Raw genomic sequence first — 16,228 nt, 5'->3', positions numbered from 1 at the left:
CATGAGAACTTCCCAAGAGACTAAGTGCTGTGCCTGTAAGGGAGCTTGCGGTGCTCCCTTTCTTGCTTTCTTGGGTTAGGGTCTTAGAACAAATTGAGAAACAATTTTGTCAGGGTGTATGTCTGTCCACGCATTCATTTCCTAATGGTGCTTTCCTCCACATGAAACCCTCAATAGCTGAGGTACTTGCAAAGTGTGTGTGTGTGTGTGTGTGTGTGTGTGTGTGTGTTGGAGAACACACAGAATGGAGAGATGCTCCTTTTTTCCTTCCACTCATTTCTGTTCTAAGTCACGGGTTTGTAATTTTTGCTCCTTGCAAAAGAGAAAGGGAGAGAGAATATAATAAGAGTCAGCTGGAACTTATGAGAAGTAATGCCAGTTTGTTGGTAAGGTATTTATTCAAATTCATAGGCAAATCTAACCAATCTGTTTACAAGCTAGAGTCTTGCATCAGCTCCAGCCTGCACAGCTCCAGCTGACCATGTGGAGGCTGTGATACTGGATCAAAGAGAGAAGACAGAGAGAGAAGGCAATAGCCAAAGGCCATGACATCATTCAAAAACACCAACAGTCAGTAAATATACAGTAAAACCACAGCCAAATCTACTAAAATTCTTTGTTACATAGAATAAAAGGTAGTTCTCATATAAAATGTAAAAATTAAATCTCCAAATCTCTTTTGCAGTTGACCACTAGTTTATCTAATTATTTCACCCTAATCTTCCTAGCTGGGACGCGGGTGGCGCTGTGGGTAAAAGCCTCAGCGCCTAGGGCTTGCCGATCAAAAGGTCGGCGGTTCGAATCCCCGCGGCGGGGTGCGCTCCCGTTGCTCGGTCCCAGCGCCTGCCAACCTAGCAGTTTGAAAGCACCCCCAGGTGCAAGTAGATAAATAGGGACCGTTTACTGGCGGGAAGGTAAACGGCGTTTCCGTGTGCTGCGCTGGCTCGCCAGATGCAGCTTCGTCACGCTGGCCACGTGACCTGGAAGTATCTCCGGACAGTGCTGGCCCCTGGCCTCTTAAGTGAGATGGGCGCACAACCCCAGAGTCTGTCAAGACTGGCCCGTACGGGCAGGGGTACCTTTACCTTTAATCTTCCTAGCATGGGACGTGGGTGGCGCTGTGGTCTAAACCACTGAGCCTAGGGCTTGCTGATCGGAAGGTTGGCGGTTTGAATCCCCGCGACGGGGTGAGCTCCCGTTGCTCGGTCCCTGCTCCTGCCAACCTAGCAGTTCGAAAGCACGTCAAAGTGCAAGTAGATAAATAGGTACCGCTCTGGTGGGAAGGTAAATGGCATTTCCATGCGCTGCTCTGGTTTCACCGGAAGCAGTTTAGTCATGCTGGCCACATGACCCAGAAAAACTTTCTGCAGCTCCCTCAGCCAGTAAAGCGATATGAGCGCCGCAACCCCAGAGTCGTTCGCGACTGAACTAAACTGTCATGGGTCCTTTACCTTTTTAAATCTTCCTAGCTGCCAAGGCATAAAGCTACTTTATAAGTTACAAAGTCATAGGCATCGCTCAGCAGCCATTTCCCCCTCTCCACCCTGGTTAAATTGATTTCCTTCCCAAACAGAGGTTTTGTGAATTGATTTATTGGGTCTGTTTATAGTGGACATTGCAGTAACAACAACAACAACAACAATTTATACCCTGCCCAAGAACAACAACAATTTATACCCTGCCCATCCGGCTGGGTTTCCCCAGCGACTCTGGGCAGCTGCCAACAGATTAAAAACAGAATAAAACATCACACATTAAAAACTTCCCTAAACAGGGCTGCCTTCAGATGTCTTCTAAAAGTCAGATAGTTGTTTATTTCCTTGACCTCTGATGGGAGGGTGTTCCACAGGGTGGGCGCCACAACCGAGAAGACCCTCTGCCTGGTTCCCTGTAACCTCACATCTTGCAGTGAGGGAACTGCCAGAAGGCCCTTGGCACTGGACCTCAGTGTCCAGGCAAAACGATGGGGGTGGGGACGCTCCTTCAGGTATACTTGGCCGAGGCCGTTTATTGTCTCCCAAGACAGATGGATGCCAACAACTACAGAACCCAAACCATCCCAGTAGTTTGTAAGCTTCCTATGGAACTAAGCGACATCAGAATCCTCTATGAGAGGCATGGATGGTCTCAATCTATAATCAGTTATGATGTGCTTTTTCACATCTCCTATTAATTTGAAGGGGACGCGGGTGGCGCTGTGGGTAAAAGCCTCAGCGCCTAGGACTTGCTGATCGAAAGGTCGGCGGTTTGAATCCCCGCGGCGGGGTGCCCTCCCGTCGCTCGGTCCCAGTGCCTGCCAACCTAGCAGTTCGAAAGCACCCCCGGGTGCAAGTAGATAAATAGGGACCGCTTACTAGCGGGAAGGTAAACGGCATTCCATGTGCTGCGCTGGCCAGCAGCTTTGTCACGCTGGCCACGTGACCCGGAAGTGTCTTCGGACAGCGCTTGCTCCCGGCCTCTAGAGTGAGATGAGCGCACAACCCTAGAGTCTGTCAAGACTGGCCCGTACGGGCAGGGGTACCTTTACCTTTACCTTTTTTATTAATTTGAAAGAAATGTGTACAGGTTCTGGTGGTTTATGCCTGTTGGCAGATTTGGGGAATAAATTCCAGAGTGCATGTAATGCTTGCATAAGCCTTGTTCCAAAGTTTTGGCAGAAATTCACAGGTTAGATAAATGATGTTCATGGAACAACTCAGCTATGGGATCTGCACTGTGCTGTTAGTTAAGTGCCAGCTGCAATAGGATTTAAATTGCACACTGTTGCAATTGGTGATACAACGGTTGCCCAAATGCCTGCAAAGCTTCAAGAGTGATGCTGGCACTGGCTGCTTCTGGACAATATCCCTGGCATGACATGTACATAAGAGGGTTGAGACGATATGCATGTTCAGTTGGCATATGGCTCACACAGTTGCTGATGATCTGTAGCATTAAACCTTCAAACTGGGAAGGTGGGGTGCATTCACAAAGGAATTTAATGTGGATTTGCTGTTACTCAGGTGTGCAAGTTTTCCCCAGTGTCCACATGACTTTCTCCTCATTTAAATTATTATTTTATTATTTATTATTATTAATTGAATATATAAACCGCCCTATACCTGGAGGTCTCAGGGCAGTTCACTCCTCACCCCTTAATCTACATTTACCTGCTCCCTGTATAATTCAGTAACAGAAATAAATCTGAATTCATATTGCATCCAGTGCAAGTGTAGACACAGATTATTACATCAAGTTATGTTGGTGATTCTCCAGCTGTGTGGTGATGGTGGCCGGTGTTCTTTAACTCCACATCCACTTCTGTTTGCTTATTGTGGCAGCCGAAATGATGCCTATTTCCAAGTGTGTCTATTTTCAATAGTTGCATGGTGAGGGCATTGTGCAGAACATAAATCAGCTTTACATCTTTAAATTTGAGGAGAAGGAAATCGTCTCCATAACATTCCATAGCTTTGTCACACCTGATCCAGCCTGTGTTGCTTAACATCAGTTCCTGTTAAGGCAAGTGAGATGCCTTCATGCATTGATCTGGTATTGCAGCATTTGTAGGCAAAGTGCAATTTCTTACTTTTGGTTTAAGAACAGATGAGTAAGTTTCTTAAATTGTTTTCAGAAGTGTGATATGAAAATTTGGTTTATTTTTTTGGGGGGAGGGGGCGGAACATATGGATTAGACTGGTATTTGACACATTTCCCTTTTTTCATGTTTGAATTTTGTAGCTAGTTCCTCCATGTCTTTGTTCTTTATCACAGACATCTTCAAATATCTAAAGGGCTGTCACACGGAAGGATGAAATTAGCTTTTTTCTCCTGCTCTGCAGGCTAAGGACCCGACCCAATAGATTCAAGTTACAAGAAAGGAGATTCCAACTAAACATAAGGAATACCTTTCTGACAGTAAGAACTGTTCAACAGACGAATGGACTCCTTCAGGACTTTCCTACCTTGGAGGTTTTTAAACAGAGGTTGGTCAACATTCACGTATGCAAGCTGAGATTCCTGCATTGCAGGGGGTTGGACTGTATGATCTTTGGGATTCCTCCCAACTCTACAATTCTATGAAAGTTGAACAGTTAGAACTCTTGTCTTGAGAAGACTAAGGAGGTGACATTGGAAAGCAACAAGAAGGAGGTAGGCCCTAGAGCTTTGACTGACAGTGCACAATCTTGGAGAAGAGATTGTTGAATTCACCAGCTGCTAGTAGGCACTCAGGGACCAGCTGCATCAATATTATTTCCTTAGAAATAAGGAATAAAGGGGAATTTCTGTATTTTGCCAACTCTTTCCTTTTTTAAAAAAGCAATTTGTGAGAAAGATATTTTGAGCTTTGGACAGACATACTAGGCTACTTTTGCACAAAATCAAAATACATTTATTTGATAATGTTAACAGAGAGTACTCTTATAGTGAATACATTGAGAATTTCAAAGAGAGAAAAAAACAGACTTCTGTTATCTACAGAAGTGTAATAGTCCCTTGCTCATTCTTCCTCAAGCAGTCAAACAGGGGGAATATACTTAGGGCCAAATGACATGTTCGAATAAAGATGTGTATTTTAAACCTTGGCAGCTGCTCTTGATAGAGAAAATCAGCTTCAGGAGAGGAGGGCAATTTTCAAAAGAGAACTAGAAGAAAAGTGCAGGTGGGAAAAGGCAAGGGTTAAGCACCCCACCACTTTGCCACTGAAAATTGCCACCTCTTGATTCTGTTTTTCACTAGAAGAATCAGCTGTTGTAATTTAAATGCATCTGTTTGCACATAACAGAAAGTTTGTCCCTTAATGGGCTTGCTTCCTTTGGAGAAGTGGGCACTGGAGTCCAGGGCATAAACCACTTGGTGTGCAAGTTCCACTAAAATTAATGGGAGTTGCATGGTTCTCATGTATGTGTGGATGATGCATTCCAACTACCATGCTTCAGAACCTATGGAACAACCTCTTCAAAAAAAACACCACTAACATATGTTACATAAATGCATTCATTCTACTGCTGCTTCTATTAAAAGCAACAAGCTTTTAGTTTGTCTTTTTCAATTGCATTGTTTTGTCATTGCTGTCAGGATGCTCTTAGCAATGTTTGTCCTGATATCTGTATGTCAGCTGAACAGAATGTACAGCAATTAGGCACTCATTCCTCTTATTTGCTTCCTTGAGATTTATGCCTTCCCATTTTTAGTTTTGTCAAGGCCATTTAAAACATAGGGGGCCTTACCTACACCTAAAACAATACTTTGCTGGTGATTTCGTAGCTTCTTCTCCACTAATTTGTCCCATTAAAGGCAGATACATAATATGCTGACTCAATCATTGGTTTTGTTTCTACAAAATTAAGGGAAAAAAGAATTTATGAAATTTGCTTTAGATCAGCCTACAATCTAAACACAAGTTGGGACAAGGCTAGAAGCCTGAAAGTTTCAGTAGACTAATAAAGGCACAAACATTAAACTGAAAAAGCAACTATAAAGCTATGGGAAGCTCATAAGAGTTGAAAGAGAGAAAAGTGGGAAACAGAAGAGGAAGAATCATGGAAGGAGGCGGAAAGGGCAAAGGGCTTTTAATGCATTAGTAGCAATAATAATAGTATTTATATAGGTTTTTAAAGCTCAAACTATTGGCCAGATGCTAGTGTAATTATCTTTACAACAACCTACAAAGGCCACTTTACTCATTACCTTTCTGTAAGTGTACCTGAGATGTTCTAAAGGTTTAGCTGAAGATATATCCTCTAGTATATCATATTGGTGTACATGATGAGGACTCCTGGCTACAGCTGTCAAGTGTATACTCAAGAGCAAACTTGGACTATACTGCTGCATAATGTATGAAACTACCCAAAGGTAGGCCAACATCATTACCCTTATATTGCAAGGGTGTGTTTTAGAGGCAGTTGCTTGCTGAAGTCACCCAGTAGCATGCTCCAGTCTGAGGTGAAACTTGAAGTGAAGCATTCCAGTCTTCACACTGATAGCCAATATACTACAACAGCTTGACTAGCATGACATGCAGAGTGTCATGGAAATTCTTGGTTCAGGGGGTGGGATGGAGCTTGGAAGGAGAATAAGGAAGAGCAAAGAATGTACTTTTATATGCCTGTTGTCTTTGTCCATGGAGTTTTCTTGGCAGGGATACTGGAGTGGCTTGCCAGTTCCTGCTCCAGGTGGATCACGTTTGGTCAAAACTCTCCACTATGACCTGTCCATCTTGGGTGCCCTGCTCAGCATAGTTCATAGCTTCTCTGAGTTATTCAAGCCCCTTCGCCATGACAAGGCAGTGATGGTTTTCCCAGTAGTGATGTATGGAAGGGAGAGCTGGACCATAAAGAAGGCTGATCACCGAAGAATTGATGCTTTTGAATTATGGTGCTGGAGGAGACTCTTGAGAGTCCCATGGACTGCAAGAAAATCAAACCTCTCCATTCTTAAGGAAATCAGCCCTGAGTGCTCACTGGAAGAGACTCCAGTACTTTGGCCACCTCATGAGAAGAGAAGACTCCCTGGAAAAGACCCTGATGTTGGGAAAGATGGAGGGTACAAGGAGAAGGGGAAGACAGAGGACGAGATGGTTGGACAGTGTTCTTGAAGCTACCAGCATGAGTTTGACCAAACTGCAGGAGGCAGTGGAAGACAGGAGTGCCTGGCGTGATCTGGTCCATGGGGTCACTAAAAGTCGGGCATGACTAAATGACCAAACAACAACAACAAGAATGTACTATTACTTGATCAAGGACCTCTGGTAACACATGGTGGCAGTGTTGTAGATTCCACATACTCACAATGAAAGAATGAGTGAAAGAACCAAGAGATACTTCAGTCTACTAAGAACAGCCCTATGCTTTAGGCAGGGAGACAATGGCAGTCCAGTCTGCTCAGTTACCGGTATTTGTATTTACAACCCCCAGTGACTAGCCCAAATGGAGGTACAGATTTGAGGGGTTCTGAATAGCTTTAGATATGATGGTGATGATATATTTATTTATACCCCACCTTTTTCCCTGACAGGAATCAAGGCGGCATACAGATAAAAAAAGAATTGCTAAAAACATTGGGGGGGGCACAATTAAACATTAATATAATTAAAACCACATACACATATAAAATCTGTTTAAAACATACAAATAATTACAATAAAAACAGCATGGCAACAGCCCTTGTATTATAAGCCTGTTGGAATAAGAAGGCTGTCAGCTGCAGGAGGAAGGACAACAAGGAAGGAGCTAGACTAGCTTCTCCAGGGAGGGTGTTGGCAGAAGCCACCAAGTAGGGAGACAGTCTGGCAGAAGCCACCAAGTAGGCCCTCTCCCATGTCCCCAACAAGCATGCTTGTAAGGGTGGGCAGGACTGAAAGAAGGGCCTCCACTGAAAACTTCAAAACCCAGCCAGGTTCATATGAGGGAATGCCATATTTCAGATAGCTTTGACCTAAGGGAGTTGTATGATACCTATAACCCGGTCAGCGATGTGGCTACAGCTCTTTGAGCCAGTTGAAGTTTCTGAGCACTTTTCAAAGACAGGCCCCACACAGAGCGCACTAAAGTAATTCCAACAGGGTGTCATGTGTCACTGTGGCCAAATCAGATATCAGAAGGGATGGACAGCTAGCACATTAGCTTTAACTGTGCAAATGCTCTCCTGGCCACCACAGAAACCTGAGCATCCATGCTCAATACTGAGTCCAGCAGCATGCCCTAACTGTGAACCTGTGTCTTCAGGAGTAGTTAAACAGCAAACCAGAAGAGGAGCAGATTAACACAATGATTTATCTAATGGAGAGTGAGTCAGATGATATCCTGTTATCATTCCAGCTCAGTGAGGAAGAATTAAAGAAATATTATATAGGGAATAATAGTATTGAAGAAGATTTCACTCTGACATATAAAGTGATTTACGAAGGGGGAACTCACACTTGCAAAAAGAAAATGAACTCATGGATTATTTTATTCTCTATAGTATGCAGTTGAGCTTTCATGATAAGACGTTTAGAGACAGAACGTTTGTGGGGGCCAGAGATGTCTGAACAACTACAGTTGGGTGGAAAACTCACCTAGGAAAAAGAGGTCTCCCAGGGATGGAAGGATCTGCCAATTTCAGTTCATCATAGAATCATAGAGGTGGAAGGGACCCAAAGATCATCTAGTCCAACCCCTTGCAACGCAGGAATCTCAGCTAAAGCATCCATGACAGAGATGGCCATCCAACCTCTGCTTAAAAGCCTCCAAGGAAGGAGAGTCCATCACCTCTTGTGGGTGTCTGTTCCACTGTCAAACAGCTCTTACTGTCAGAAAGTTTTTCCAAATGTTTAATCAGAATCTCCTTTCTTATAACTTGAAGCCATTGCCTCGAGTCCTACCCTCAAGAGCAGGAGAAAACAAACATCAGTTGCTCATTTCCCCAATCTTAAATTCCATTCTCCATATTTCTGGAAAAAATAGTTGTTGCTGTTTACTTTAAATCTTCATAAAAATTCTGCAGCATTTAATGCAAACTTCTTCCAATAAACACATTTTTGTATGCAGACCAGTGGTTTACTGAGGACCCCCGATTTCTCAAAAGCCAAACCATGGACCCCCTACTTTTGAAAATTTTGATAACTCTATGCTAGTTACCTCTGCAAAGCAATTTTTTTGAATTGGAAACCACTGATATAGAGTAATGAACACAATTTTGCAGATTATTTTCACTAATATACTCATATTTTTATTTTTTATTTTATTTTATTTTGAAAATGAGAATTTATTTGCTTTGGATATCCAGCAGCAGCAGCTCTTAATGGTTGGACTTGGCCACATGCTCCAACTCGTCCTTCTTCTTGATGGAGGAACCCTTAGCTGCATTGATCAGCTCATCGGCTAGGCACACAGCTATGGTCTTTATGTTGCAGAAGGCAGCTTCACGAGCTTCATGAGCCCCAGTGCAGAACAACCAGATAGCCTGATTGACACGATGCTAAGGTGACACATCAACAGCTTGTCTCCTCACTGTGCCAGCTCAACCAATACGGTAGAGTCTTCATGAGGGCCACTGTTGATGATGGCATTCACCAGGACTTGAAGGGGGTTCTCTCCTGTGAGCAGATGGATGATCTCAAAGGCATGCTTGATGATGCACAGTCATGAGCTTCCTGCCATTGTTGTGTCCATGCATCATCATTGAGTTAGTGAGGCGCTCAACAATAGGACACCGGGCTTTGCAGAAGCGCTTGGCAGCATAGTGCCCAGCACTGTGTGGCAAATACTTGGCATATTTCTCCTTCATTGCAATGTAATCCTGTAAGGAGATGTCACTGATCTGCACATCATCCGTGCCCCATTTCCCAAACAACTTGATATCAGGGGTCTCTGCCACAGCAGGGACTGTCTCCCAGTCAGTCATTATGGAGGCACTTCGCTCTCCTCCCCCTGTCCCGCTTGCTCGCAGAGGAAGAAAAGTTAATATATTCATTTTTATGCACACTTTCCCCATATATTTATAAACTTGGTTTGGTTGGAGAACTGCACTGAAAATTTCAGGTAAGTGAGAATTTCAACAGATTGTGATGTTCCAGTTTTCAGGTTGTTTCTGAAAGTGCAGATTTCATAGATTCAGCTTTAAATGAGAACTGAATCAAATCTCTCTCCCTTCCCTAGTCACTACTGCGAGGCACCATGAGAGAGTTAGGAAGCAACAATTAGACCTCCATGGCAGCAATGGCAGCAGGTAGATGGTGTTCATACGCTGAAGGAAAAGCCACAACAAAGAGTTTCAGAGGTATTAATAGCAGCATGTGTGGTGGGGAAGACCCACCCTCAACATCTGTGTCACTGCTGCTTATCAGGCTGGGGTGGGACAAGGCAGTAGCAAGGCTGGGGCTGTATTAGGAGTGCTGGATTGGTTCCACCAGTGCCCTTAACCTCACCACCAACCTGCCCTGCCCCAGCTCTGTGCAGGTAAGCAGCAGTGATGCCAATGTCAGAAGGAGAGCTCCATGGCCCACCACACGTGCTGCTAATGGGAGGTACGGGGAATTTTAGCAGGCATACCAAAAAACAGGGAGGGAAAATTACAGTGGTGAAACAGAAAAACCCAGAATGGAAAATTGTCCAGCAGAAGGTTCTGTTTGCTACAACTGCATGTAAATGAGACATTTTACAAGAGCATGCTTTGCAGGAGTAACAGTACAACAAAGAACTACTTTCTGGAATAATTGGCAGACAATCCAGTAGTTAAAATGAGAGTGTGGCAGCACAAAATGTGGATGGGTACCCAGTTGAATGTAAGCTAGACTCTGGAGTGGATGTCACAGTTATCTCACTGACTATTTAGACTACATTCAAGATAGAGCCTTCTAGAGTCAGGTAAAAACCCAAAGCAACAATGAGAGAAACACTCTGCAACAGTGGAAAGGTTCAAAGCAACTATGCATTGTAATGGTGAAGAAAGAAAAGTTATTTATGTGAGATCAATGCCTGTTAAGACTCTGAGCATGTGAGGACCTGGTGTTGCATAAATGGCTGGGATAAATGGCATTAAACATTGTCAGCAGTCAACCCACACACAGACTATCCCACACTCTTTCAGGGTCTGGGCTGGATAGGAACTTCAAATAAAATTAATCTGAAACCAAATTCCATTTTTTTCCATATTTGTTCCCAGACAAGTGCCAATTTAACTCTTGAAAAAGCTGGAAGAAATGGAAATGGAGGTCATTGAACCTGTTGGTGATCCCACAGATTGGTGCGGTCCAATGGTTATTACTGGTAAGAGGGGGGAAAGTATGGATCTGTGTTGATTATTCCCAATTGAAATATAGAAGAGAACCGTATCCCATGCCAGTTGAGAAGGCAAGTCCAAATTCTTTTCTAAATTAGATGCCAACAGTGGATTTCAGCCAATTTCATTGACAGAAAGCTCAACAAAACTAACAAAATTCATTACTGTTTTGTTTTAATTATTTATTTTGTGTTTTATCTTGTATTTTTATGCTGTGAACTGCCCTGAGATCTATGGCTGAAGGGCAGTATAGAATTTGAATAAATAAATAAAATAAAAATATTCCCTTTGGGTGTTTTCAGTTCAAAACACTACCCTTCAGAATCACTTCAATTCCAAGCACTTCCAGAAAAGAAAGAAAAGAAAAGAAAAGAATTTGGGGCTGTTGAGGGGGTCCTGAGTGATATGGACAATGCTATAATCATGGTGCACAATATGGAATTACTTTATACATGACTGTGACAGATCTTACAACAGCTTCTTGAGGCAAAAGTCACACACAACCAGAAGAAATGTGAGTTTACAATCTGTAACTTCCAAAGAACCTAAGGATTTAGTGGAACCCAGATTTTTAAAAACCACTGAAGAGCTTCAAAATGCAAACTAGAATAGGACAACCCCCTCAGCCATATTTTAACCTAACACTGTTCTCTTTTAATTTGCATCAGATTCTCTTGGGTTGACATGCCAATTTCCATATTTGTGAAAATAACTAAATATGCTAATATTCTCCAAATACAGAATGTGCAATCAAATTATCATGAGTCTGGTGCAATGCTCTTGGTGAGGAGAGTTCCATCCAGAAATATGGTTCACTCATGGATCAAACATCACAAGTAGAACTTTTGTTTCAACACCCATCCCCTCCAACATAATGCTCTTCTATAGAGTTGGCAGAGGTGGATTTAGGGCAGTGTGACCAGTTCCCTTGCACAGGGTTCAGGGTCCAAGGGGTGTTTTCCCACCTCTTTCCCAAAGCCAAGTTAGCACTTGCTCAGCTTTGAAAAGGAGATGGAAGGGCTCTAGGATGCTGCCAGAGCCTCATGCCTTCTTCCCAAAGTCCAGAGCCTTGCTTAGTTGGCTTTGAAAAGGCAGCGCAATAGCTGGGCAGTGGTGCCAAATTTTGACCTCGCACAGAATTCTATATTATCAAGCTCCACCCCTGGAATTGGCTCTCACATTCAGCTGTAAATCACTATATTGAATAATCAACTTATGAGAAATCAAATGAAGTGTCTGCATATGGAGACCTGCCAGTATTCCAATGTGGAACTTTTCTCAGATTAGTCCAACATATTCCCTTCACCACACCTAAGGACAACAACAGAGCTTAAGAGAATGTAGGGCAGGACAAGTGGGATTCACAAAGCGGTCTCTAAACAATACCCTTCAGCATCTGCTGCCTAAGACAGCTGTCTCACTCTACGAATGGTAGGGCCAACCCTAGGGTTCAGATAAAGCATTTCCACTTCCACCAGCCAATCAAAGCATGATTTTATTTATTTAGAAGATTTTTATTTGTAAAACCTGTCTTTCAGAACACAGTGCCCGCACAAGACAGGCTCTAAAAGACATGAAAATACAATTAATAACAAAGTGAACAAGCAATGAAGCAAGTACATCACAATTCAGCCAAATGCAATACTTGCAAATACAGTATGTGTCTCTACAGTTCTTTTTTAATGGGGAGTGAAAATCAGCATCAGAATTAAAGCAGGGAGTGAAGAAGAAAGTGGAGAGTGAAGATCAGCCTCAGAATGAAAAGGGAAAGTGAAGATCAGCATTGGGATGAGGAGGAGGAGGAGGTGGTGGAGGATGAGGAGACAACAGCAGAGGCAGCAACAGGTGGATCTGCTGCACCTCCCAGGGGGTCCAGATCCACTGTCCAAGGCGGCTACCTCACCCTACTTCATGGGCCAGCTGGCCCTGGCTGGTATTATCCAGTTTGTTGTATGCTGGAAGTGGGACTCATAACAGTAGTAGTTTCTACTGAATATTCATAATTTGAAAATGTTATTTTTTTTTGAGAAGTAATTATTCTCCTCTGTCAAACCTTGAGAGGTATGCAAGGGAGGGTTCATCATATTGCCCTGGAGGAAGAAATGACCCTAGCTCATTTCCAATTACGAGTTAATTCGCTGAGTATGTGCAAACAGATTATTTCCCTAGGACCCAGCAATGAAGAAAAGGAAGCAACAAAAAAGTTAGCCTGGTGAGGGGGGAAAACTTCATTCAACCCATGAGCTTCATTTAGGGAAACAGGAGCCTCTACCATGTAGAGGAGAAGCTCTCCTTGCTCAGCAAGTAGAAGATGAGACATACCGCACAATTATAGCCGAGCAATTCACCCACTAGAACTGGTGAGATGATTACTCTATTTTTCACAGCATGCCTCATGGGTAATGACAAGCAGTGCATGTAACTTTACGCGTGAGTGTCTTGTGTCTGTTTATTCCCAGCAATGCCAGCAGGAAAAACTGTATCTTACGACACTCTGAACCATAGGTCCTTGATGCTTCAATAAGCAGCTCTCACAATGTGCTTTAAGTCAATTTTTCTCCCCTTGGAACTATATATTTGTAACAAGATTCCACATGGCACCCATTTCACAGAGAAATCACAAAGCACTTTGCTCTTTTTTAAAAAAAAAAGAGGAGGGAGGAAAGGAAGAAAGGAAGGAAGGGGGAGAAAGAGAGAAAGAGAGAAAGAGAGAAAGAAAGAAAGACAATGAACTAGCTGTCTTGCTTTCATTTACATTTTTCAAGTTGCTTTCTCAGTTCTCAAAGTCTTTAACCTCTCAAGTGTTCCTGGACAGCCACTAGACACCCACCACTTGGACTGACTTTTGATAGGTGCCATGGCAGTTGCAAAGAACAGAGCTGCAGCTATTTACTTAAGAGGGTGGCGGCCATAGAGCTTAGGAATGTTTTCTGTAGCCTCACAAAAGGATAAGTTTTACTACACAATATAGCCACTTTCTAACAGATGAAAGAAATGGATTCAGTGTTGGGCACACAGCAAGCCAGGGAGACCTCAGTGGATAATGATACATAGTTAAGAGATGAACTCCAGAGCGCGCAGCACATTTACTGCCAAAGAAATGCAGTTGTAATTATTTTCTCATCCACCTTCCCACACTCCCCATTTTAAGAATCCAAGTCCTAATAGCCAATATGTTACACTCGTCTCTTCTATGTGCCGTGAGAGAGGGGAATGACAAATTAGTTCTCATGAAAGCTTCTAAAAGTTCTGATCCTGTAAAAAGGGTTGTATCAGCGTGTTAGGAGAGATGGTATACATATTGCTATTGTACAGCAGTCTGCATCAGCTCAGACCTTGGAGGCCTCAGATCCACGTGAGAGATGACAGCAGACATGTAGGTCTGTGGTCGGGAACCTGAGGACTGTGGGCTGAATGTGGCCTGCAGGCCTCTCTATCTGGCCCTTGGGAGTCTTTCTCACTGGATCTGCTTTGCACACTGAGTGCTTTTGGCAAGCTGGAATGTATCACTGAACAGTGATAATTGGCTCTTGCTTGTCAGGAGGTTAGGACAGAAAGGGCTGTGAAACTGTGTGTAGAAACTAGCCTACAAATGTTAAATTTACATTCAATGGCATGTGGCCCTTGGAAGGATGCCCAGAAGGTAACAAGGCATTGGGGCTTAAAAAGGATTTCCTGTAGGTCCAAGGTTCTACCTTCTACCTTCACACTAGCATAAATATTTAATAGCTGTAATGTGCAGATCCTCAACTCTTGTTATTGGGAGGTGGGTAGGTACTAACGATTTTACCCCAGGTTCCAACAGGACAGCCGGTATGAGATAAGAAGAAAAGTAAAGTAAGAAAAGGCAGACAGCCAAACAGGGTGCTCTCTTCACTGTCTGTTACCTATTGCCCTAACAGAGGTGGTTTTAGGGTAGTGTGACCAGTGCGGTTGCACTGGGCACTATGCTGCAGGGGGTGCCACAATAATGCTGTATAATAATGGAGCGCAAGAGGCTGGGGGGGGGCAAATTTTAGCGATGCACAGGGTGCTGCTGAAATCTGAGAGTGCAAATTCCGCCACTGGCCCTAAATAGATTTCAGTAAGTACCATAAACAACAACAGCAACAAGTACCATAAAGAAACTGGGGCTTCAGATTGTATAACCCCATCCTGAGTCACATCTACTGCTTCCCTATGACTACCAGGGCAGACTTTAGTAATTTGCCGCCCTGTGCAAGGTCAACACTTGATGCCCAACCCCCATTCTCACGGTGCCGGCTTAAGCCAGGCTTTGGGAAGAAGGCGTGAGGCTCTGGCAGGGTCCTTGTTGTTGTTGTTGTTGTTTAGTCGTTTAGTTGTGTCCGACTCTTCGTGACCCCATGGACCAGAGCACGCCAGGCACTCCTGTCTTCCACTGCCTCCCGCAGTTTGGTCAAACTCATGCTGGTAGCTTCGAGAACACTATCCAACCATCTTGTCCTCTGTCACCCCCTTCTCCTTGTGCCCTCCATCTTTCCCAACATCAGGGTCTTTTCCAGGGAGTCTTCTCTTCTCACGAGGTGGCCAAAGTCTTGGAGCCTCAGCTTCAGGATCTGTCCTTCCAGTGAGCACTCAGGGCTGATTTCCTTCAGAATGGAGAGGTTGTAATGGAGAGTCCATGGGACTCTCAAGAGTCTCCTCCAGCACCATAATTCAAAAGCATCAATTCTTCGGCGATCAGCCTTCTTTATGGTCCAGCTCTCACTTCCATACATCACTACTGGGCAAACCATAGCTTTAACTAAAACTCCATGGCAGGGTCCTAGAGCCCAGTAAGTGCTTGCAGGCCAATAAGCACTTGCCCGATGTTGGGAAGGAGGAAGGAAGAAGCTAGGACCCTGTCAGAGCCCTCATGCCTCCTTCCCCAAACCAGGCAAGTGCTTACCAGGCTTTGAGAAGGTGCTCTCCTTGGCTGTGTGCCCAGTGTGGCTGTACTGCTGCCCTAAATCCTCCTCTTAACTATTCTGTTAAAGTGGGCTCTATCAGCCAGGCAGATAAATTTATTACAGCACTTGAGATCTCTGTTTTCAAATCCCCAGAAAGAGAGGAAAAGAGATTGGTGGGATGGTTCTTCAGCATTTTAGTTCTTAGACAGAAAGTCATTGTTAAAGTAAAAAGAAAAGAGATGCGAGAGAAATCAGTATGTGCTTCCTGTAGTTAGTTCTCTCTCAGCTGACCAAAGTACTAATATAGGCATTCTTAGACATCAGACACTGAGTTAATATTATGAAGTGACATTTAAAAATGAATCCGAATATGGCAAATGAAGAATTGGACCTCATAATTTCCACCTAGAAGCTTAAATTTATTCTTGCCCATTAACATTTGACCATCTAGGATCCTCTGGCTATGAAACCTAATTCTCAAATCCCAAACTGGAGTATTGCCACCAGAAACCAAAGCTTCTTTATAGCCAATGCCATTTCATCAAATTCACATTCATTGATTAGAGTTTGAGAAA

General features: G+C 43.5%; 1 protein-coding gene and 1 pseudogene across 11 annotated transcripts in view; both read right to left on the bottom strand.

The window, feature by feature from the left end:
• LOC128414804 (uncharacterized) overlaps window positions 1-16,228 on the bottom strand; it is a 470,265-nt gene that overhangs the window by 132,155 nt on the left and 321,882 nt on the right. The window lies entirely within an intron of this gene.
• On the bottom strand, window positions 8,702-9,444 carry LOC128414807 (40S ribosomal protein S5-like; annotated as a pseudogene).

Source organism: Podarcis raffonei, chromosome 5, assembly GCF_027172205.1.
Source record: "Podarcis raffonei isolate rPodRaf1 chromosome 5, rPodRaf1.pri, whole genome shotgun sequence".
NCBI classification, from domain to species: Eukaryota; Metazoa; Chordata; class Lepidosauria; order Squamata; family Lacertidae; genus Podarcis; species Podarcis raffonei.
Note: the sequence above shows the minus strand (reverse complement) of the source record. Positions and strands in the feature narration are given on the sequence as shown.